At 43.6% G+C, this 26,283-nt stretch overlaps 1 protein-coding gene across 1 annotated transcript in view; it reads left to right on the top strand.

Annotated features, from left to right (window-relative positions):
* The first annotated feature begins 16,588 nt into the window (after positions 1-16,588).
* LOC141154738 (phosphatidylcholine:ceramide cholinephosphotransferase 2-like) overlaps positions 16,589-26,283 on the top strand; it is a 67,794-nt gene continuing 58,099 nt past the window's right edge. The window contains exon 1 of the mRNA XM_073641118.1: positions 16,589-16,812. The gene's annotated coding sequence lies outside the window, so the exon portion shown is untranslated. The remainder of the gene's footprint in view (positions 16,813-26,283) is intronic.

Raw genomic sequence — 26,283 nt, 5'->3', positions numbered from 1 at the left:
GGTGAATTGTGGTGTTAGAGAGGACTGTCTTCCAGATTTATCTAACCCGAGCAGGGTAAAGGTTCTGTCTGAGTCTGTCACCCGTTCAGAGGTTTTGGTCAATTCCTGCAGGGCTTTTGTTAGGGCTTTGAATCGTTCTTTCAATTCCTGTAGTTCTGTCTGCAGATGGAGATTCCCGCTTTTGGTAATTGGTGCCGCCACTCCATCCTCCAACTTCAACCTGGTTAGAAACTGTGTTAGCTCCTGGAGGAACGTCCCCATGACGTCTTCAGCTTCTTTCTCCCCCAGCTCACCCATTTTTGCATTAATGGCAGCTAACAGTTGCCTGCGGTTGTGTGCTTTAGAAATCTGTTCGTCTGACATCTTTATATGCTCTGCTACTGTTCTCAATTCTTCACAGGTTAACTGAAGAAGCAGCTCACTAATTCTGTCCATTTGTATTTCCACATCCATTGCTGCTAGTGAGTTTTCTTTAGGGCTGGTCCCCTTTAACTGGTGTAGCAGAGTTGAATTGAGGTGCTGTGCTGCTGTGTTTTTCCAGAAACTTTTCCTCTTCTCCCTCTACACAATAATACCAGCTCAGGATTCCCCGTACGGGCCACCAATGTTACACGCACGCCGCTAGGTTCAGATAGGGGGAGACAGGTGTCATGAATTCTTTGGAATCCTGGGGGTCCGTTACTCAGGGCGACCATAGGCTGCAGCTTCTCTCAGGCACACGATAGATTCAATTGCTGACCAGACACGTCTGACAAGAGTCTTTTTTAACAGTTTAACAGTGGAATTTAATCTGAGGCATGGCCAGTGTAATTCAGGGATATTAAAGCAACAATCTTCATTACAGTACAGTTTGAGTTTCTTGAGCAACCGGCTCCAGTAACAATACAGTAGTTTCTTCACAAGGCACAGTATTAAAGTTTCTTCAGTAACATAATTCAGCATAGATTAGATCTCTTAGCAGCACACTTGTATGCATACACAACCATAGGCTTTTCCTTCACAAGGACACAATAGTACACAGCATTTTTTATCCTGTATGGACATGGAAGTGGGGAGGGTTTGATGAGGGAGATGATCCCTGTGACACAATTCCATCCAGTCCTTATCTTCCTGCCCAATAATACTCTGCACTGTTAGTTCGGGGAGTTTATCTGACCTGTGTTTAGTTTCTCTCCTGATCTGAGTCCTGTTCAGTTGCCTTCTGTCAGATACAAATAACACACCACCTTTCTCTTCGGCTTCAGCCAGACTATAATAACAAGTTCCCAACAATCCCCCTGGGGCTCTGCTAAAACACTCCCTGTCTCCTGTGACTGTGTTAACCCCTCTAGTTGCTGGATGCTTCTAAAGCACAACACTTCCTGTCTCCTGTGCTTGTGTTATTTGTACCAGTTGCTGGATGCTTTGCACTTACTATACTTTAGGGAAACTGTCATGTTCCCAAACACTATTAACCTGCAGATATGGGGTTAATATGCAGGTTAATAGCATTACAATACTGAAAGTGCAGATTCCAGGAAGAAATTAACTTTATTTCTCTCAGGAGTCACTGACTTTCAGTCATATTGGTGTGCCTGGAGCTGCTACAGTCATCGATAATTATTAAAGGAGACACAAAGGGGATTATTAGTAAAAGGCAGCACATGGGGTCATTATTTGTATATGGTGCTGTATAACTGTAAGGAGACACAGCCGAGCATTATTACTGTGAGGACATAGAGATGGAATATTATTACTATTTGGGGCAGAGAGGAGTCAGTGTTATTGGTAATATTGGTCTTGCAGTATGTGATGATACAGCATAAAATCTTAATTATGCCAGACATACTTTCTGATGGCAAGAGCAGTATACCTTTATTTTTATGTTAACTTTTTAACCTGTGATCTTCTTTGGTTGATTAACACAGACTATTGAATAATCCTGAATGTTTATTTAAAGAGCCCCTACTATACCAACTATGTAAATAGATTAGCTCAAACAATGAGAGCAGAGCATGTGAGTAATGCCCTCCCTAACCCCGACCTGTGACTGATGACCTTTATATGTAAAAAGAAAAAGGGTTTATCTATTCTGCTGAAAAGAGACTTGGGACAGAGAATCAGGGAGAAGCAAGAGGACACACAGACTCTGAGACCATCAGCTTGGAAGCATGGATTTTACCTAAAGAGACACAGATTTGGATTCTACATGATTCCGGCCAAAGGGAATCGGCCCTGACTGGAAAGATTCAGATCTGCTCCATTGACCATCAGAGAGACATGGATACATTTTGGGGAGACCAGGGTGGGACAAGGAAGTAACCTGGCCCCAAGGATATGTTATTTGGGGTTGTCAGGAGGGACCCTCCGGTCACCTGCAACTCATGGAGACATTTGGAGAAGCCAGATTGTGACCCGCCGGTCATCTGGGCCCATGGAAACTCTCAGAGAGGCCAGGGTGGAACCCTCGGGTCTCCTGGCCTTATAACACGATGAACTGCTAGCTTCCTAAGCTTGCCGCTACCTTCTCTCTGTGGGGGCTCACCAGAAGTGGGGGGCCACTCGTTGAGGTAGTCGGCCCTGGAAGTCTCCAAAGTCGCAGCTGTTCTATCCAAGGCCGGCGGAGAAGGAAGGGTGAGACTCTGTAATGTTGTACCCTCTTGGGTATTTGCTGGGATTGTTCTATGTGTTTATTGGCTCAATAAAGTATTGCCAAGCTGTTTTACCCTCACCCTGTGTTGTCTGAGTAGTGTTACGACCATGGAAGACCCCGTGTCTTCACACAGTATATCTTGATTTCCTCCAGGCATCGTAATAATTGTAATAGAGATTGCTATCTGGAGGAGGAGGGCAGTATGGACTTGTATGCTTTCAAAATGAAAAAATGGAATGTCTTGCCATGCAAATCATCAAGATCCGCTGCTGACAGCTCCCTTTGCAATTGAAGACTAATCACTGGTTCCACCACAAAATCAATGTAATGCCATGCTGTCAGTGTACCTGGAATGAAGGCTACAGGGGTCTGGTTACCATATCATAATCCCAGGAGTAGGACCAGCGAGTGTGACGTTCCTTCGTGAAGGCTTCTTCATGACGTTGCCCATGTGGTCTTGTAATTTTTGAAGAATAGAGCATTGTCATAAATTTGGCTCTACAAGTGAAGCCTAAGAAGTCAAACAGTGTCTACACAAACCATCAGAAGGCATGTGCATGACATTGGGCAACAAGTGAGATGTCTAGCTACAAGTGTTCCATGCCCCCACACCACCACTCTCAAAGGCTATCATGGTGCAGAGAAACATGGCAATGTAGACTGGAATGGAGGTCTATCCTAATCATCGAGGAGTTCTGCTTTTGTGTTGGATGCAGTGATATCTGGAGATTAGGAGTCATTTTTCAACACAACAGTATCATGCTGCATGTTGGTCATGCCCCTGTGAGCAGCCTGCATGGCCTTAATGTGCTACCATGGCCTGCAGTGTCTCTGGCCCTAAATCTCATCGAACACACCCTGGGATGTAATTTGACGGCAATTGTAAAGGGAACTGCCATCAGTAGATCATGAGGATTTGCATGCCCAACGGCATTCATTGTGGCAAAACATTTCTCAGTCATTCCTCAGACAACCATTAATAATGTCATTGATAACATGCCAAGGTGTGTAAGTGCATGTAATTCTGCAAGTGGTGCTCATACTCGATATTGAATAAATCGAGAAAATGTAGAACATTTTATTTCCCTTTTTCATCATTTGCATATCATTAACATACATATACATTATGGAAGTGGAATACATTCTTCTGCGATTGGAAGTCACCATACAAAAGAAGAGTGTACGGTAACAACTGAATGAACGTAAACTTTTCAGTTTTATTAGATGAGAACATTTTACTTCCTTTAAAGTGATGTTAATTCATGATTTATGTATTGATTGTTATATACTAACCAACACAATGTGTAAATAATATACTATAAATCCTATTTAAAGAAATTACGTAATATCTATTGTTCTTTGGTAAAGTCAATGAACTATTGTATTTCAGGAACCTAGGTGTGCAGACCAGAAAGAGACATCTCTGCGATTCAAGTTGAGTCTTGAATCCTAAATAGGGCATTGTTGTTGGGGTAGAGAGAAGTGGGCTTCCACTACACCCATCTAGTTTGTAACTGGCCAGTCAAGCTCACAAGGTGCCAGCTGGGGGAGCTTTGGTGAAATTTTCCAACAATGCTATCACTCCAGGCAAGAACAAATAGACCAAATCCTGTAGGAGTGGCTATCTTGAGAAATGGTATGGTTCATGTTTTGCTTTGAAGTGCTGGGGAATAGACTCAGAGCCTATATTAGTGAGATGGCTGAGATGTACTTAGTAGCTAGAAGGCCAGTTAATTGTATTTTGACTTTTAATCTGCGATGTACTGTTGTGTATAAAGATATGGTGTCTGGATGTGGCCTGCTGTGAACCTAATACATTTTAATGGAGTGAATGTCCTTTGTGTGCCAAACATCTAACCCAACAGATAGCAATGCCAAGAGCTAATTAGCAAAAAATGTGACACACTATCTATTACCTGAATCCCAAGTGTGGTAACAAGTAAGGGCAGGAAGATTAAGATCAAAACCTCCACTTTTATTCTTCTTTGCACCATTAACGGGATAAACCACACCTGTATTTAATTTATAGTGCTGGAGACAAGAGCGACGGGAAAAGGATTTCCATATGTCTGTGAATTATTTACCGGAATCATAAATATATCCATAAAGCCGTAAATATAGTTGCGTAGTAGATAAGCCAATGTTCATGGACCTTTGGTCACAGAGCGCTACATGTACATTTTAATAATAGCATATAACGCCTTTCCTCTGACGACTAATAGCATTGATCCTCAGTTTATATTCATCTGTACAAGCATGCTAACGCTTTATTCACACATACTGGCCAAAACGTGCTTCACCAATAATTACCATCCATAAAGAAGACATTGCAAACACTGTAATTCACAGTAAAAGCACAGGACTGATGTATCCTGAAATGTGTGAATGCACCATTCATCCAAATATAGAGAAAGTTTAGTGCCGACGGTCAGTCCGAGTAAACGGACATTATATTTTAGGCTACAATCTCAATTCCTTCATTTGTTTTCAGACTCCATGATATACATATTGCAGCCAGCCTACCTGTCTACACTCATACTTTTTAGTCCAGCGGCACATACAAAATGCATGGACAGAGTAGAATACTTTTCTGGAGCCAAGATACATTTCATCTATGACCGACCTGGATATCTTATCTGTGAACACTTTCTGCTGATGACAAATGATAGCGAATGTTCTTTCCTGGCACAGTGCTGCTTGGATAGGCAAGGTGGTCTGTCCAGTACATCAGACTTTGCCTTGCTAAGAATTTGGTTGTTAGTGTTTGGGGATAAAGGAATCAAAGTGCTCCTTCCAAAAGAAACTAGGAACCTGTCTCTGCGAAAACCAGCAGCCACATTTTCAATGGGTTTGGCTGACATCTGACATTGGGCTACTGTGAGGGCATAAAGGCCTATGTAGACAGGCCGACTACGTATGTTAAATTACCGCAGATCTGCTATATGCAAGCTAATAGATTACCAGTTGTTTAATGGCCTGCTTAGACAAGTTAACCATAAGTCTATGTAGAGAACAATTCTATCGTTTGTGTGCATTGCATATCATTATGATCAGCAGCATATCTCCTGTTTACACAGGGTGATGGGCTGCCAATGACAATCATTTTAATGCTAGCATGAAAGATTCAATCACCAATTACAAATGAGTCAGGTGATTAGGACACGTTTACACAATCCAATAATCAAGAAAACGCGAACTAGCGAAAGCACATTGCCTATTATTTATCGATTGGTCTAAATGGGCTTTAAATTGTCACTGCAGCATTTTTTCTATTTCTCCATTTGTTAACTATCAGTAGTGTATCTACATTGTATGCAATAAAAACTTGCCAGTCACTGTCTTCTGCCATTTCCAGCACCTCTCTGACCCTCTCCTGGAGCGCAGATGTGACCAGCATCTTTTGATTGAATCAGAGGTCAATTTCTCAAAGTAAGTCTATGAGACTCAGAGTTAGGCTCCCATAGACTTACATTAAGAAAAGAAGTAATGGTTTGATTTGTAAGCCGGCAAGAAACAGCTGTGGTTACATGATGCAGGAGAGGGAATGGAGTAGCTGGAAATGGCAAAAAATTGGTATTTTAATACTTGCACTGAATATACACGTGCTTCACAGAAATTAATGGAAGGTGGAAGGAAAAATGAACATTTAACTTTTTTTAACAAAATATTTACTTTAGATCAAATTTGTTTTTATTTTCACAAGGGTAACAGGAGCAAATAGACTCTAAAACGTGTTGTGCAATTTCTCCTGAGCACACAGATAACCCATATGTGGAGGAAAACCACTGTTTGTGCGCACAGCAGGGCTCAGAAGGGAAGGAGCACCGTTTGACTTTTTGAATGTAAAATTTGCTTGAATAATAAGCGGACACCATGTTGCGTTTGGGGAGCCCCAGATGTGCCTAAACAGTGGAAACCCCCACAAGTGACACCATTCTGGAAACTAGACCCCTCAGGGAACTTATATAGATATGTGGTGAACACCTTGAACCCTCAGGTGCTTCACAAAAGTTTATAATGTTGAGCCGTGAAAATAAAAAAAAAATCAATTTTTCCCACAATAATGTTTTTAGAGCCAAATTTTGTATTTTCACAAAGGTAACAGGAGAAAATGGACCCCATAAATCATTGTGAAATGTCTCCTGAGTACACAAGTACACCATATGTGGGGGAAAACTACTGTTTGGGTGCATGGCAGGGCTAAGAAAGGTAGGAGTGACGTTTTGGAACCAAGACTTTGATGGAATGGTCTGCGGAAGTCATGTCGCGTTTGGAGAGCCCGTGCTGTGCCTAAACAGTGGAAAACTCCCACAAGTGACCCCATTTTGGAAACTAGGCCCCTCAAGGAATTTATCTAGATGTGTGGTAAGCACCTTGAACCCATAGGTGCTTCACAGAATTTTACAACGTTGATCTGTGAAAATGGAAAAATATATTTTTTCCCACAAAATAGTTGTTTTAGCCTTACATTTTCTAATTTTCACAAGGATAGCAGGAAAAAATGAGCCATAAAATTTGTTGCGCAATTTCTCCTGAGTACACTGATACCCCATATGTGGTTGAAAACTACTTTTGAGGCACAGTGCAAAGCTCAGAAGGTAAGAAGTGCCAGTTTTTGCTGGACTGATTTGAGGGTGTCATGTCACATTGGCAGAGCCCCTGACGTGCCAGAACAGCAGAACCCCCCATAAATGACTCCATTCTACAAACTACACCTCTTAATGAATTCATCTAGTGGTGCAGTGATCATATTGACACCACAGGTGGGTCACAGCATTTTATAGTATTGGGCAGTGAAGAAAAAATAATTACATTTTTACCACCAAAATTTTGTTTTCGCCACACATTTTACATTTTTACAATGGGAAATGGGTAAAAATGGCACAAAAATTTGTCCCACAATTTCTGCTGAATGTTTAAATACTCCATATGTGGCTGTACAGTACTGCTTAGCCATATGAAGAGACTCGGGAGGGACAGAGCGCTATTTGCGTCCTGGAGCACAGATTTTCCTAGAATAGTTTGCGGACTCCATATACAGAGCCCGTAAGTGCTAGAAGAGCAGAATCCCCCCTCAAGTGACCCCAATTTGGAAATTATACCCCTTTGGGAATGTATCTACAGGTGTAGTCACGATTTTGACTCCATGGGTGTTTTCCAGAAACAAGCAGCAGTGGATGGTGCTGAGTGAAAATTGCAAACTTCCATTGCAGTGATCAGTACATTGTAGAGACCAGCTTGTTGTAGTGACCAGTACGTTGTAGTGACCAGTATGTTGTGCCCAGCTCATGCTTTTGGAGACACGCACCCATAAATTAGGCGGGTTCTCATCGCTACAGAAATTCTAAAGATGTGGATGCTAACTGCAGTTTAGGCACACTGGGGCTCAGGGGAGGAGGGGGCATCTGGATTTGGGAGCGCAGAATTTGCTGAATTTGTTTTGGAGGGCGAGGAGCCATTTAGCTTTTCCAGAGCCTTTGTACTACCAGTAACGTGTAAGCCCCCTATATTTCCATTAACAAATAACGGACCTGAGTGGGGACTTGCTTTTTTTGTGGATTGAGATGAAGCTTTTATTCGCATTTTACATTACATTTTGGATCACATTTTTCCGGCACTCTACGATGAGCACTTATATTGGGGTTTTCATCTAAATCTCCAAGTGACGTGATTAAGATGAAACCCCAAAGGATCCATTCGCTATAATGAGGCAGCAGAGTTTCTCTGGACTCCGTCTGGCCTTTGTTCAGTGTTGTCCTTCTTTACAGAAGTGCACAAAACTGTGGCGGACCGTGCTTTTATGCACGCCTAAAAAGATGGACACCATCGGATCACAGGCCAAACGGCGTCCACAGTGCCTCCATCTGCCTCATTACAGGGAATCTTCTGCTAATGGTTCCGTCTTTCAGAGATTTACACGGAAACCCCGATGTAAGTGCAGAACGATTCAAAGTTGAATGTGAAGAGAAACAGAGTCTGGAAATGACAAACTGTGAAGCCAAATTGAAAAACTTATTTTAGCCTAAAATACATGCACTTTAAAAGGAACCTGTCATCTGATTCATGCTGCCCAAACTGGCTGGCTTTTCCTACAGTCCCATCACCTGCAACAGTGCTGAACAAAGGCGGCTGAGGGCAGGGCCGACCTGGTCTAGTTTCTGGCTATTGACCTTGGTAGAATCTTTAAAGTATATTTTTTCTGAAATGTCAGAATGTATGAGAGTATAATATACCTGACTGCAATTGTGCAGCCAGGTTCTGATTTATGCTTCCTGAGGTTTGGAATGCATCAATCAGATGGCAGTCTTACTTTACGTAATAAAAAAAAATGTCCCTAAAGGTGGACAACCTCTTTAATCAAGACACTGTTATTTCACAGTATACATAAATAAAATGTAGTAATTGCAGTACGTTGGTAAATTAATGACAATTTTAAAACCTGAAGTAAATGTAAAATTAGTCATTTATCAGAAAAACAATAAGTATAAATAGTTAAAGAGGCTGTCTAGAGACAAAGAAACCATCAAAGAACAAAGCTATTCAGCCACCTGGTTGGATGCACTATAATGCAGTCGCATTTTGGCTGACCTCCAGCATCACAGAGACATGGGAGCATTTCATAAATGCTGCCCCAGCATCATCATTTTATATAAGACTGGTAAATTGTACTTCATTCTTCTCAATTCCCCTTCTGGGCAAACACACAGGGAGAGAAGTAAGAAAACAAGGCTGAGGCTCTTCAATAACTAATTGCGTACTAAGCAATTTATTGCTGTTATAGTAACAATAGTATAATAGTTCACCATCATTTTAAGATCAAGCTATATTCATTAGTGATGAGCAGGCGTGCTCGCCACTGCTCGATACTCGATCGAGAATCGGGGTGCTCTGGTACGCACGTTACTCAATTGAATATTATGGGTGCTCGTGCGCCATGCTTCAATCCCTGCTCTGTATGTTTTGCGCCTATTAGACAGCCAATAAACATGCGGGGATTGCCTGCCATACACGGTAATGCTGTAGCCATGTTACATACTGCCATTACTGTGATTGGCAGGCCGTATCGCATCATCGGATCTTATCTAAGACCCATTGACGTGATGCTCGCCACACTCTCTTCTGGAAGCAGTCCAGGGAAAGTTGTTATAGGAGGGATAGTTATTTTAGAGAAGGCATATCGGCAGTGTTTAATATTGCTATTGCAGTTATTGTATACCGCTGCTGCACTGTCAAAAGAAAAGTCCTTTTCAGGGCTACACGCTGTCTTTTCTCTAGTAAAACCACTGTTACCTGCATTCAGTGTAGCTAGTGCAGAATGGATAGTTTTGGATTAGAGGCATATAGGCAGGGTTTAATATTGCTATTGCAATACTGCTGCTGCACCATTAAAAGAAAATGGGTTTTCAGGGCTACACATTTTCTTTTTCCCTATTAATACCAGAAAGTTTGCAGGCATATACTATATATACCCAATTTAAAATGTGCAAGGTGTGCGGTAAGGGATGGGGAAGTGTACATGCTGCTGAAGGTGCACGCAGAGGCTGAGGCCGTGGGCCAGGTAAAACTGTGCCTGCTGTAGGAACACAACAAACATGCTCATCCACGAGACCTAGCTTCCTGTCCGACTTTTCATGGGGGTACGGGACACCACTCTTGAAGCTAGAACAGTGCAAACAGCTGGCCGGTTGTATGGCAGATAATGATTCCAGTATGTTTCCCAGCATCACCCTGTCTTCCACACGATCCAGTCTGACTAGCCAAGAGTCTGGACCACATAATCCTTACCATGATCCTCCTTCCTTTCACCATGGCGAGTCCCAGGACACACGTGATCCCACTCTCGGACACTCCGAGGAGCTCTTTACATTCTGGCTTCTCGCCCTGAACATTTCAAGAGGGACATAAGATGATCATGTGCAGTGATGCCCAAATATTTTAGCAGCCATGGTCAGAAGAAGACAATGGTGAGGAACGGCAATTAGTTTCTCAAAAGGTAGATGATGAAGAGACACAGTTGCCAACAAGTGATGTTAAGTCAATAAGTCAGGTGGACCAGAGTGCAGAAGTGTAAGACGAGGTGGTGGACAATGAAGTCACTGACCCAACCTGGGAAGGTGCCATGCTGAGGAAATAAGCACATAGGGAGAGAGATCAGTATCATCGCAACAGGCAGGTAGAGGCAGTGGGGTGGTCAGAGGGAGAATGCGGGCAACTGTTCCCCAGATCATCCACACGCATCAAGTTTACAGGCTAAGGGTTAGTTGTTCCCCAGTTTGGCGCTTTTTTAAAGAAAATGCGGACTATAAAAGAGTGGTCATTTGCAACCTGTGGTGTACCAGGATCAGCAGGGGCCTGACCACTACCAGCCTGACCACCACCAGCATGCTCGGTCACATGTCATCAAAGCTCCCGACTAGGTGGGCCGAATGCCTGGGTCCACAATCAGTGTCTGCGGATGACACCAATGCCTCTTCCACCTGTGCTATTTTGCTTGCCAATCCCCTGTCCGGGACACAGGCGTGAATGCAAACGGAAATATCCAGCCACCCACCGGCCAAACACTACACAGTCACATTTCCAGACTGCTTGCCCTTAAAATGTTGCCATTTAGGCCTGTGGATACTGAGGCTTTTTGCAAACTCATGGCGGTGGCCGACCCTTGGTACTCGGTCCCCAGCCGCCACTATTTTTCCCGGTGTGCCATCCCCACCTTACACCAGCACGTGTCCCATAACATCACCCGTCCCTTGACAAACGCAGTTACTGGGAAGGTTCACTTAACCACCGACACGTGGACAAATGCTTGTGGCCAGGAAAGCTACTTTTCCCTAATCGCACACTGGATGTGCCTTGTGGTGGACGGGACCGAGTCGGACCCTGGGACAGCACATGTGCTACCGACGCCGAGGATTGCGGGCCCTAGTTCCATCAAGGTTTCCCCCACCACCTACACCAGTTCCTGCATCCCTTCTTCCTCCTCATCCTCCATCTCTGAATTGTCATCTCAGAGCACGTTGTCCATATTAGTTGTAAGCTGGAAGCACTGCAGCACTGCCTCGGTGAATCGGCAACAGGCTCTACTGAAACTAATTTGTTTAAGTGACAAACAGCAAACCGCCACAGAGTTGTGGAAAGGTATAACAGACCAGACAGATCTGTGGCTATTGTCACTGAACCTCCAACCAGGTATAGTTGTGAGTGATAATGGCTGTAACCTAGTGGCGGCTCTGAAGCATGGCAAGCTCACACACATGCCATGCCTGGCCCAGGTGCTTAACTTAGTGGTTCAGCGGTTTCAGAATACCTACTCAGATTTGCCTGAGCTCCCTGTGAAGGTATGCCGCTTGTGCCTCCATTTCCGCAAGTCAGCTACAGCTGCCGCCGGTCTGACATTGCTGCAGCAGCGCTTGCAAGTACCAGCTCACCAACTGTGTGTGTGACCACACACTGGAACTCCACATTAAACATGTTGGCAAGACTTTGTGAGTAGAAGAGGGCAGTCGTTGAATACCAGCTACAACATGTTCATCGGTATTCCAGTCAGCCTCCGAAAAAAAACAACCGACGAGTGGGCATGAATGTCTGACATTTCTGAGGTTCTACAAAACTTTGAGGACTCAATCAAGATGGTGAGCAGCGATGACGCTATAATCAGCGTAACCATCGAGCTTCTGTGTCTACTCAAACGCTCGCTGCTCACAATTAAAGAGGAAGTTTGCATGTGGACCAGGTGAAGATGGAGGAAGAAAGTACACAGGGTGATACTAACCAGCCCAGCATCATCTCATCTTCTCAGCGTGGATTGGTTGACAATAAGGAGAAGGAGGAGGAACAGGAGATGGTTACCTACACTGCAGAGGGTACTACCCACACGAGCGTCATCCTGTCTGTTCAGCGTGGATGGGATGAAGAGGAGGAGGAGGAGAGGGAGGAGGAGGAGATGGAGAGTGAATCTCCTGTTGGGGACAGGGAAGTCTTGCCTGTTGGGAGTCTGGCACACATGGCTGACTTTATGTCCTTCTGCCTTTCTTGCGACCCTCGCATTATACGCATTTTGGCCAACGCTGATTACTGGTTGTTCACCCTTCTCGACTCATGCTACAAGTAGAACTTTCCATCTCTCCTTCCTGCAGCGGAGAGGGCTACTAAAATGGTGCAATACCAGAAGTCCCCAATCGAACAATTAGTACAAAAATTCCCATCTGATAAAGTTGGCAGCACAGGTCATAGATCTTTGGGAAACTGAGTAGGAGAGACGAGAGGGACACACACCAGGTCCAACAAAGGCAGGGGAACACTATCAAAGGTCTGGGATAGTTTTATTAGTCCCTCCCAGAGCCCAGACCCTGATGCGTGGGGTAGTCTGACAAGGAGGGAAAAGTTTTGGATGATGGTAAAGGAGTACCTAGCCGACCGTACCAGCATTCTCTGTGATTCCTCTGTGCCGTAAAACTATTGGGTATCCAAGCTGGGCACATGGCATGAATTGTCCCTCTATGCCTTGGAATTGTTGGCCTGCCCTTCCACTAGTGTTTTGTCAGAGTGGGTTCTTAGTTCCGCCGGGGTCATAATAATTGATAGGCAAATCTACTTGTCAAGTGAAAATGCTGACAGGCTGACTCTCATCAAAATGAACAAGGCCTGGATTGGCCCAGACTTCTCAACTCCATCTGATGACAGCAGCGGAACATAGAGCAAATTCAAAATTTCCTTTCATTTCTGGTGTTTTCCCATGCACACCATCCCACCCAAAACAGGGTGTATGGTTCATGGTTTCTTCTTTTTCTTGTCCTCCTCCTCCTCCACCATATAAACAGGGTCATCATGCAGGGCGTGTCACAGCCCTCACTCCAAATTTTTACAGGGTCATCACACGGCCCTCGCTCCAAATTTTTACAGGATCATCCTGCGGCCCTTGCTCCAAATTTTTACTGGGTCATACTGAGGACCTCGCTCCAAATTTTTACAGGGTCATCATGTGGCCTTTGCTCAAATTTTTCACAGGGTCATCATGCGGCCCTTGCTTCAGATTTTTGCAGGGTCATCATGCGACCCTCGCTCCAAATTTTTACAGGGTCATCATGCGGCCTTCACTCAAAATTTTAACAGGGTCATCATGAAGCACTTGCTCCAAATTATTAGAGTCATGATGCTGCCCTTGCTCCAGATTTTTAGAGGGTCATCATGCGACCTTCGCTCTTAATTTTCCCAGGGTGTGTATGATGCTGTCACGCAAGGTGTGGGAAAGATTTAGTGCAACACAAAGGGAAAAGGGAAAGGGAGCCCAGACTCTAGGGAAAGGGGGGAGTGGAGACCTCCTAGGCTGGTCTAGTGTCACCCTGTCTCCCCTAACGACCCTATATTGGCTTTTCACCAATCGCCGCACGCGTGCCATGCTATGTCTTTCCCTGGCATATGGCTAAGGCTAGGGAAGGGAGGAGATGAGCACTAGTTGATCCCCACTGAACACTAAAGACAACAAGGGAGGACAAACAGGGGGAAATAGTTTAGCTTTAGATGACTCCAGACAAATGCACACAGGTCCTCAAGCTCCAGAGAGGAAGAAGTACTGTTCTTGCTAAAGCATTCACAAGGAGTAATGAATATCGCCGGCACCTCCCTCTGGAACACAGCAGGTATTTATACACCCAGGCCAGGGTGTTAATTAGCCAGAGGAAGGTAGCTGCTGGGTCCTAGAGACAGCCTCTAAGAAGATGTCTGTAATGCCAAACGTAGAGATCTCCTGACACCCACTGCAGGGTGACTGTCTGTCACTTCTGACACACCCGTGACAGATGCCCTCATTCAAAATTTTTACAGGATGTGTATGAGATCTACCTCTACAAAAAAAATATTAAAAAATATAAAATATTGCAGTTAGATTAGAGAGGGAAGGGAAGGGATTTTTTTCTTAAACCATATTAGAAAAATTGTTATATTATTAAATTCAAGAGAGATGTTTAGGATGAAAATCAGTTTTATTTTCGGACCACCCCTTGAAGGCTGTGTGTCCGCGTATTTTCGCAGCATCAAAAACATATCGTCCAACAGTTCAAGCAAAGTGGATGGGATTTAAAGAAATTTCATGCACTGCGCTTTTTTTACTCAGTGTAAAATGACCTGCGGTGTGTGATTCAAATCTGCAACATGTCAAGTTCTCTTGCTGAGTTTTATGTGCAGATTTTACTCATAGACTGGCATTAGATGCAGAAAATCCGCAGGAAAAAAACACATATGCCTTTTAGTGCATTTCCGTAGCGGAAATGCATAAAAAAACATGTAATTCGCTCATGACTGTAAAAAGTTTTGGCAAAACCAAATACCAAAAAGTTTCTAAAACAAAGCAGCTTTATTTAAAACATGGCGAACAAACAAAAGACAAAAAACAGTGTCAAAGACGCAATAATAACACTTAATAATAACACTTGTAAAAAACGCACTAAAATAATTCCTTGAAAAAAAGTAAGTAACCTAATTTACTTAAGGTTACAGCCCCACCTATCAGTATTTGGTCAGTATCCGGTCAGTATTTTTCTCAGGAGTGGGAGCGAAAACCAGGTGAGGAACAATCAGAGAAAATGTATAACAGAAACAAGTGCAACAATTCTGCATTTATCACCCACTCCTGGTTTTGGCTCTCACTCCTGAGAAAAAATACTGACCGAATACTGACCGAATACTGATAGTGGGACCGTGGCCTAATAGTTGCAGATATGCTGAAACATCAAAAACTCACAAAAAGCTCATTGTGTGAATGTAGCCTAAAAATTATCACCTATGTAAAGGATATTTGATCACTTGCACATTGGTGGGCTCCAACAGCAGTGACCCCACTGATCCCGAAAAGAAGAAACAGAAATGTGCACCACTGCGCAGTTTATTCTCCACTGGCCTGCTGGAAAAAGCTGAGAGCCGCACTATCTCCAGCACTCCCATAGACAATGAAAGAAGCGGTTACAGGACAATTCATTGTTTTGTAGCTATATGGCCACGGCCCCACTATCAGTATTTGGTCAGTATTCGGTCAGTATTTTTTCTCAAGAGTGGGAGACAAAACCAGGTTAGGAACAATCAGAGAATATAATAGAAACAAGTGCAACAATTCTGCATTTATCACCCACTCCTGCTTTTGGCTCCCACTTCTGAGAAAAAATACTGACCGAATACTGACCGAATACTGATAGTGGGGCCGTGGCCATAAGGGGCAGACGGCCGTAGATTCTCTCATCCGAAACAATCGGGTCGATTGTACAAATTACACTCTGATCAAATGCTGATCAGAGTGTGAGCATAGTGCGATCCGATTCTCTCGGATGAGAAGAAGGAGAAAAAAATGTCTCCATCTTCCCTATTCTGTCATCGGAGTGCAGTCCGATGGTTTCCACGCACTCACTAACTTGCATGGCCGAGTGCAACCCAAATATCAGGTCCAACTCGGGCATGCAGCAAAAAATCGGACATGTACACTTCTTCATAGGCTAACATTGGTCCCAGTGTGATCCAATGTTTTGACGTTTCTTGTGGCACTTGGGCCGAAAATACTATCTTCTGCACCTGTCCTAATAGAGCTATAAGAATGTGCTTGTGTTAGGGATTGTTCACATTGATTTTTGCAAAATGTGTGAAAATGTACACAAAACAACTCTGGTGGTAATTGGAAATCCTGGTTGCCATTCATACAGGACAAAGTTCTCTCTCTGTAGTTTGAAAACTACTTAGGTCTATGTTCACACGTTGCAGATCAGATCGTAAGACGAAAAGCATCCAATGACTGCAGCGAGTGATGGATGTGCCCACCATGTATGGATCAGCATCACCGAGCCTGGGGGCACTGGTCCTGGCACTGGTCCTGGCACTGGTCCCGGCACTGGTCCTGCCCTACCGCCTGACAGCAGCATGGCCCTGAGTCAGGGTTTGGTTATGGAGTGGGCGGGTGAGTCTGAGCGGAGGGAGCGGACTGTGATGTCAGGTGGTGGAGGAGGAGGAGGAGGAGAGCGCTGAGGTTGGAGACACAGGGAAAAGGGGTCGGGCAGGATCATGAAGACGGCTGGGAGCGCACAGAGAGCTGCACTGCTGCGCCCGGGAGCGGAGTGTCTGCCCGCCGGCACTGCCTGCACACCAGCCCCGCCAGGAAAGTGCTGCCGGCCGCCAAGTTTACCAGTGAGAGGAGGAGAAGCCGGGTAGGTGCCAACTTCTAGAAGGGGCTCTGTACAGTCCTGAGCGTACATTCATCAAGCAGTCTGTCTTCTTTCATAGCCATCTGTGAACCAACCTCGTCAGAATATCTGTATTTTATTCTATCTGTCTCTGTATCTAGGATGCCACTCTCCATACAACACCTACATACTCTGCATCCCATGAGCCACAAGTGAAGGCTGCTACCATGCCATTAGTTGGCACATTGCACAGTCACTGACCTGTTGCATGTTGTGCCATGTGGTTTTGCTATATGGTCTCCCTGCACACCTGCAATATGGTAGTTGTCACTATCTCATCAGGACTACATGGCATTGGCCACTCTTTCCTCTGCCCTGTAACTGATGAAGAGCTCACCTCCTGGGTGGCACAAGGCAGGTGTGTTCTTCTCTCCTCCTGCCATGTCCTTCATGGGGCAGCCATAAAAACTATATTCGCTATAAAGATTGGAGCAGATTTTAGGAAAAGTCCAATCACAGGAGTCTTCTTTTTCTCTGCTCATATTTCTGCTCCTTTTGAGCTTCCAAATTATTTTGCAGTGCTGTGCCAAACTAGAAGAATTGTACTATAATCCATACAAAGTAATAATTAGCTGAAAGTGACCAACAATGGAAGGTCAGACCAGGCGATAAGTGAAGCTGTCGGGATCATTTCAAGACAATGCATAATATCCACTGTGATCTTCCCTGCAGTGCAAAGTGCAGTATGTAGTGTGTACAGTGTCCAGCCCCGGTGTGTGGCGGTGCTTGGCTGGGAGTATCGCACTATCACAGTGGCTATGCACATAGTTACAGTATTCTCCCTATAGCTCTGTGTAATAATTATACAAGAAGCTTCAGTTTGAAGTTAGGTAATTGCTTAACTAACAATCCCACAATACAGATATTTTTGCTGGAAATTCTCCCTTTACTAGCTGTAGTCACATGTAAAGGACTTTTAAATACTCCTGTCTAAGGTATTAGTGTACGGTATTGACATCTTGGGGGTAGCTGGTGACAGTACCTCTTCTTTTTTTTTTAAGAATCTGATATGTATGCAACTTTAAAGGGTTCATAGGAATAAGACTTAAAGGGATTTTGTAGGTATATATATATATTTAAAAAAAAGAAAAAACCCAACCTAGCAGGTGCTTACAGCATAACAACATGCCGCAGGGGTCAGGCATAGCTCGTAATCAGCAGCTTTGGCCATGTGTCTGGGCAGCATGTCATCACAAACCAGCAGAGGAGGGCAGGCTGGGAAGCCCCTTTAAAATGCTGAAATGTTTTGTTACTTTGATTCTTTACCCCTTCAAGATCTGTTTGCTGTCAATGAATAGGAATATTCTAGTTTATGTCTAGAGGCTAAAAATCGTTTGCTATATGTATCTGTGTAGGAAATATGTAGGAGTATAGACTGGATACAACTCTCACTAGGTAAATAAAGGAAAGTCACGGTCACACGTTCAGTATGTGGTCAGTATTTTACTTCAGTATTTGTAAGCCAAAACCAGGAGAGGAACAATCAGAGGAAAAGTATAATAGAAACACGTCACCACTTCTGTACTTATCACCCACTCCTGATTTGAGCTTACAAATACTGAGGTAAAATACTGAACGTGTGCATGTGGCCTACAAATAAGTGTTCTCATTCACTGACCGAAACAGGTGATCTTAAAAATGGCGAGGGCTTGAAACATAAATTATGTTGGAAAAGTGTATAACTTTTCATTTATGTAATTATTACCCTTTTATTGAAATAAAATCGGTGCCCCTTTAATATAAGCTGCACTTCTTTAATGGATTTCACTTTAGGGGATACTATATACATTGAAGTTGTCAAGTAAAAAATTGTTGTGCACTGGGGTCTGTAGACTTTTTCAAGAGCAGGTACACAAAGGAAATCACATGGGACGTGACATATCTGACAGCGGAGTTATGTACTTTCCATGCCCATCAGTGGCCAGGAGAACTTGCCCTCCCTCTCCCCACACATATGCCTCGCTGGATAGGTGTGTGCTCTGAATACCTCTGGTTTTACTGCGGTTACATAATGTCATTCTTTCCACCTGACTTCATTTTCATGTTACCATTTAAGGTGAAGATTTGTGAGGCGGAAAGGGGCTACCATCCATCTAATACAGAGGTCCCCAACCTTTTTTGCACCAGGGACCGGCTTTAAGCAAGACCAGTTTTCCATGGCCCGGTGGGGGTGGGGGCGGGGCTTTGGTCATATGGGGGTGGGGTTATGGAGGGGTGGAGCTGTATGGGGAGGATGCTGGCGGGACCTCGGTGTACAGCGCTGCTAAGTAGCAGCATTGTACATTGAGCGTCAGTGTATACAGCGCTGCTGCTTAGCAGCGCTACACACTGAACACTGGTACCGGGAGCCGCGTCACTGAAGCCAGTCTGCTGCCCCAGCACGCCCCACATAACAACATGTTCTGCCGGGGGCGTGTCAGTGAGGAGAGCCTGCCGCCCCACCCCGTCAGGAACACACCATGCTGTGCAGGAGGGCCGCGTCACTAAGACCCGCCCGACGCCCTACCCCGTCCTGCATAATGTTCTCTGCTGTCAGCGGCGCCGCGGACCGGCTGAAAAACCCCAACGGCCCGGTCCTGGTCCGCGGACCGGCGGTTGGGGACCTCTGATCTAATACATACGCAGAGTGGTTTTATTTGGCCCACGACACCAGAACCCCATTATTCTGTATGGAGGACTATGTGGGGCCCATTATTCTGTATGGAGGACTATGTGGGGCCCATTATTCTGTATGGAGGACTATGTGGGGCCCATAATACTGGTTGGCCCGTGACTTTTGTCCCAAGTTTTTCATTTTGGCCCTCTGTGTGTTTTGAGTTTGACATCCCTGATCTGATATGTATGTATGGAGAGGATGTGTCCTGCTTCTACCCCATAAAAGATGTCCGGTGGAAAAGGATCAAGCATGTTGGATTACTACATAACTGATCCTTTGTCTGGCAGCGGCTTAATTCACTCTTCTCATTAAGAACACATGCATGCTTGGCCAAACTGAGCGTGCATGTATATTGGAGATCTGCAGAAATAGATGTTCCACTGACCACATGGGCACCTTTGGTTGTGACCTATTTTTTTTTTCTCTATGATGGTCTACTGGATGGTTTTTATTGTGTGTATGAGAAGGGTCAGGCTGAGTGCACACGATGCGTTTTAATGCGTTTCCGCGGCGTTTAAATCGCCGCTGAAACACATTAAAACCACTTGGTAGAAGGTCTGCCATGCTTAGCAATGATAATCCGCGTGTGCTGTGTACATGATGCGGAAATTTCCACACCGGATTATCATTGCGGTCAAAATCGCAGCAAAACAAATTCTTGCGCGATATCGCTGCAAATTCGTTCCCATTGAGGTCTATTGAGCCGCATCAAATCCGCAAGTATGTAAAAATACTTGCAGATCTGATGCGCATTTGCTGCGATTTTGTCCCACAAAACTGCAGCAAATCGGAAGTGACCTCAGTGGGCGTGAACACGATCCCATGAGCATCCCATAATCCAGGAAGAAGAGAATCCCAGAAGATTCCCGACTCCCTGGATCATGGCTGCTGCTCATCTGGGATGGTATGAGAGGATGCAGCTGAATGTGCCCCGGCTCATCAGTGTGGTAAGTGTGTGTGCGCTATGTGTGGGTCAGGCTTTGCAGCCAGACATAGGATGATGTGAGACTACTACTCCCATCGGCCTATGTCTGGCCCCCGTGCTGCAGTGAGAGCAGGAGCAGCTCGATGGGAGCAGTAGTTCCCATCAGCCTGCTCCTACTTCAAAGTGCCCCAAAAATAATTAAAAATTAATTTAGTGTCCATTGAATATTTTTTTTATTTTTTGGACACAGTCTGCCATAAAACAGCTTGTGATCTTCCAGGCATTAGGGAAGTTATAGGGTTCACTTTGGAAATCCTAAACATTAAAGGGTTTTAGAGTTGTAGAAATAGTGTTTAGTTGACCCGATATGTAAAAGTATCAAACTTTCTAATATACTAATCTGCTCTGGTGGATTGCTGATTCTTGTTTCAAGTCAACGGAATATTTCTGCAAGTGGAAACATCCTTTTACGCTAAAAGTAAATTTATATAAAAAAAAAATATATATTTCTGAGGCTGGTGACTCGGATAAACTTATCCTCAGAAGCAGTGGTGACTCTTGGTCTTCCTTTCCTGGGGCAGTCCTCATGTGAGCCAGTTTCTTTGTAGCACTTGGGGACACTTTCAAAGTTTTCCCAATTTTTCACACTGACTGACCTTCATTTCTTAAAGTAATGATGGCCACTCGTTTTTCTTTACTTAGCTGCTTTTTTCTTGCCATAATACAAATTCTAAGTAAAGAAAAACGAGTGGCCATCATTCCTTTAAGAAATGAATGTCAGTCAGTGCGAAAAATTGGGAAAACTTTGAAAGTGTCTCCAAGTGCAGTTGCAAAAACCATCAAGCGCTACAAAGAAACTGGCTCACATGAGGACCGCCCCAGGAAAGGAAGACCAAGAGTCACCTCTGCTTCTGAGGATAAGTTTATCCGAGTCACCAGCCTCAGAAATTGCAGGTTAACAGCAGCTCAGATTACAGACCAGGTCAATGCCAAACAGAGTTCTAGCAGCAGACACATCTCTTCAACAACTGTTAAGAGGAGACTTTGTGCAGCAGGCCTTCATGGTAAAATAGCTGCTAGGAAACCACTGCTAAGGACAGGCAACAAGCAGAAGAGACTTGTTTGGGCTAAAGAACACAAGGAATGGACATTAGACCAGTGGAAATCTGTGCTTTGGTCTGATGAGTCCAAATTTGAGATCTTTGGTTCCAACCACCGTGTCTTTGTGCGATGCAGAAAAGGTGAACGGATGGACTCTACATGTCTGGTTCCCACCGTGAAGCATGGAGGAGGAGGTGTGATAGTGTGGGGGTGCTTTGCTGGTGACACTGTTGGGGATTTATTCAAAATTGAAGGCATACTGAACCAGCATGGCTACGACAGCATCTTGCAGCGGCATGCTATTCCATCCGGTTTGCGTATAGTTGGACCATCATTTATTTTTCAACAGGACAATGACCACAAACACACCTCCAGGCTGTGTAAGGGCTATTTGACCAAGAAGGAGAGTGATGGGGTGCTACGCCAGATGACCTGGCCTCCACAGTCACCAGACCTGAACCCAATTGAGATGGTTTGGGGTGAGCTGGACCACAGAGTGAAGGCAAAAGGGCCAACAAGTGCTAAGCATCTCTGGGAACTCCTTCAAGATTGTTGGAAGACCATTTCCGGTGACTACCTCTTGAAGCTCATCAAGAGAATGCCAAGAGTGTGCAAAGCAGTCATCAAAGCAAAAGGTGGCTACTTTGAAGAACCTAGAATATAAGACATATTTTCAGTTGTTTCACACTTTTTTGTTAAGTATATAATTCCACATGTGTTAATTCATAGTTTTGATGCCTTCAGTGTGAATGTACAATTTTCATAGTCATGAAAATACAGAAAAATCTTTAAATGAGAAGGTGTGTCCAAACTTTTGGTCTGGACTGTATGTGTATATATATATATATATATATATATATATATATATATATATATATATATATATATATATACACATACATACATACACACACACACACACACACACACACACACACACACACACACACACACACACACACACACACGTGTGTGTTCCCAGGGTGTTGAGTCTATAAAAGCCATGTTGTATGGTTCGGGCCTTTGCTGGACCAGTGAGCTGGTGTGACCCAGTTGGATACGGTTTGCAGGTGGTGGAGTTGCCCTTCCTTGCCAATGCCTTGTATACCAGTATTGTAAGCATTTCTACATTGCTGTTTGCTTGGTGGTCACTGAGTTTTTCTGCAGTGAGTATAGTGTGAATGGTACTCTATAAAATGAGTGCAGGCATTTCTCCAGTGTTTGCTGCTCTTGGCTGATATTTTTAGACACTCTGTTTGTGCTGTACTTTCTGTGTGAAGTCATTCTGTCAATATCTGTCTCCCTTTCAGCACTTATTTTTAGGATTTTGATCAATGTGCCTGATCGTGGAATAAGAAATGTGTTGCCCAGCTTTAGCAGTAGAGCTGATTTTAAAGGGCACCTGTCATAATGCCCCTAGAAATTACAGGCAGGTGCACAAAATACCATTCCCACAACTTGAGTCCATGGTTATTACCACCTAAAGATTTGCCATATCGCTAAGATTTGTTGGGGATTTGGGACCCTGCCTTTCCTGAGTGCAAGGGAGCAGAGGTCAATTTGGCTTTCCATATTTATATGCAATTGAATTTTTTAGTGCATTTTTCATCACATTTATGATGCTGCGGTTTTTGCCTCTTATTTTGGCATGTGACTGCGCGCACATAGATTTTTGCAAGTATATGTTAAGTAAACATTTCTGCAACAAAATTTGCCGCATGTAAATCCACCTTAAAGAGAATCTGTCACCAGGTTTTTGCTACCCTATCTGAAAGCATGATGTAGGGGCAGAGACCCTGATTCCAGTGATATGTATCACTTACTAGGAATTTTGCTGCAGCTTTGATAAAATCCCTATTTTGTCAGCTGCTCATCTACCAATTATCTGACGTCTGAGCTCTGTATAACTTCACCCACACCACTGATTGTCAGATTTCTATGTACACTGTGCATAGACAGAATGCTGCCAATCAGTAGTGGGGGCTGGGTTATGCAGAGCTCATGAATATGGAGGACTACCTCGCAGCAAGTTTACTGGTCCTCCAAAGATACAAAGATAAACTATCAGCAGAAGATTATCAAAACTACAGCAAACAGCCCAATACGTGAAACATCGCTGGAATCAAGGTCTCTGTCTCTTCATTAAGCTGCTCTCAGATCAGGTGGCAAAACCTTGGGTACAAATTTGCTTTTGTATTTGTTATAGACATGCATTAATAGACGTGGAGCACACAGATGGAAATATAAATATTATAGATAATATTGTTCTTCCGAAGCAAAATGTTTAGAAACATTTTAAGATGTTATAGTAATATAGACTTTATACAAGCTAAGTGGGCTCTCCATAGGACCATTCAGCCATATGATATGACTGCATACACTTTTCCTCTACTAGATGATAGAATTGAGTATAATAAACATAACCTTAAGCGTTTTGTGGTTTTTCCTTTATGGAAAGATGCCATAGATGTAATTAGCTTCTTTTAGATTGCTTACAATTTTCCCTTATTGAGTATTTGTAGACAATAAAAGTTTTTTTTTAATAATTTCCCTTATAATGTTGAGTCTATTTCTATAAAATTAATTCATTCAGAGGACGCAGAACAGGTTTTCTTCTGATGACTCTTTCATGAAGGCCATATTTGTGCAGGTGTCTGTGAACAGTAAAACAATGTACCACAAATCCAGAGTCTGCTAAATCTTTCTGAAGGTCTTTTGCAGTCAATCGGGGGTTCTGATTTGCCATTTCTTAATTACATTTCAAACTGAGGAAAGGGCAACTTGAAAACGCTTTGCCATCTTCTGATAGCCTTCTCATGCTTTGTGGGCCTCCACCATTTTCATTTTCAGAGTGCTAGGCAGCTGCTTAGAAGAACCCATGGCTGCTGTATTTGGCACTAGGTTAGAGGAGGCTGGGTTTTTATAAAGCTGGGAAATTTGCATCAGCTGGCCTTACCTAACGATGATAGTGAACAAACCATAGCCGTAACCTGTTAATTAAGGTCTGAAACATTGTTCAAAGTTATCTAAGCACACAAATCTCAAAGGGTGTACAAACTTTTGCATTGGCCATTCTCATTTTGTAATTTTTAAAGTGTGTGTATATTTATATTATTTTTTCTTTTTTTTTCTTTCAAAGCAATGGAAATGTGTCATCTTTAACTTTAGGCCATTTAGAGATCATTTCATCTTCAACTTGCTTAACTTCACAATAAGGCTGCGTGCACACGATGCGTTTTTCATGCGTTTATGCTGCGGAATTTCCGCAGTGGAAATGCATCAAAAACGCATGGTAATCCGCACCCCATGGTCCCCAATGGCATTCCGCAATGTCAATGCACATGCTGCGGATTTTTCCGCAGCGTTTCTGCAGCGCAAATAAATCCGCAGCATGTTCATTAATTTTGCGGAAGCGCCGCCATTGACTTGCATTGAGACGCATAGAATCCGTGTCTGTACATTTGTACAAGCGGATTTTATGCGTCTCTATGTGCGGATGGTACCCAGTTCTGGAGGATAGAAGACTCTCATCCAGACCTGGGTACCATTGTACCTGTAAAAAAAAGAATAAAATAATAAATAAAGTTTATATTCACCTGTCCGGCGGCTTCTCTCTGCTTGCCGGCAGCGCTTCTCCTTCCAGGACCTGAGATGACGTCGCGGTCATGTGACCGCAGGCTGTCTCGCGAGATACCGGCAAGCCGGGAAGGAACCAGGAAGTAGCGCGACAGCACACGCGGCGGGGGATCGGTAAGTATAGCTTTATTTTTTTATTTTTACGGTCACACTGTATAAATCCATGCCTTTTGCATGGATTTATATAGTGTGACCTAGTTGTCAAGCACTTTCCAAGTGATGCTATCACCTGGAAAGTGCTTGTCAGTCTGCATGCGTTAACGCATGTGAATCCGCATGTATTCTGCAGGAAAAACGCATGCACAATCTGCCAGGGAGATGCAGAAATGCTGCAGAAATTTTCTGCTTCATTTCTGCATCGTGGGCACATAGCCTAACAGTAATTTTGACTAGGGGTGCCCAAACTTTTACATGCCACTGTAATTGGCAGAATTCAAATGCCATTTATGCCAGTTTCACTATTGCAATGTGGACACAGACTAAATTGATATGGTGACAGATATTCTTATTAAATTAGCTTTGGCACAGCCAGATATCTGAGATGACACTAAAGAGGCTCTATTTTTTTTTTGCAGCACTATTGCTCAAAGACCTGAGAGCATTTTTGCACTATTATCTGTATCATGGATCCTTGTTGCAGCTTATTACCAATGTGTAAATTGTTGCGTCTATCATAAACTGATTTATATGTGGAAGGACAAGTTTGGATGACAGTTTTGCTTCTCTTTGAAGTCTATTCTTGTCCACACTGCTAGTCACTTGTCTTTTATGGTCAGACAGTCAGGAAATATAGTATACAGCACGTATATTTACATCATCATATTCTGCAGTCTGTATTGTAGAGGAGATATGTTTTCTTGTAGACCTGTAATTGTGGTTGTCCTCTAATGTGGTGGCATACCCTCACTTAGAGATGAGGGTCTGTCATCACTACAATGAGTAGCTGAAGTGTCTTTACCTCCCAACACTAAACTCTGGCTGATATTTGTATAGAATTACATTGGTGCTCTGGGTGTTTGTCAGAAGAAATGTTGGAGACCTGCGGTTTATTCTGGAGATCAAAGCTGAACTGGTCGGCCACATGCTGTGTACTTTGCAAGTAATTTACTGTACAGGG

Source organism: Phyllobates terribilis, unplaced genomic scaffold (genome assembly GCF_046119375.1).
Source record: "Phyllobates terribilis strain yellow unplaced genomic scaffold, ASM4611937v1 Scaffold_1__5_contigs__length_1240528914, whole genome shotgun sequence".
Lineage (NCBI taxonomy): Eukaryota > Metazoa > Chordata > Amphibia > Anura > Dendrobatidae > Phyllobates > Phyllobates terribilis.
This window is presented reverse-complemented; position numbering and strand designations above follow the sequence as displayed.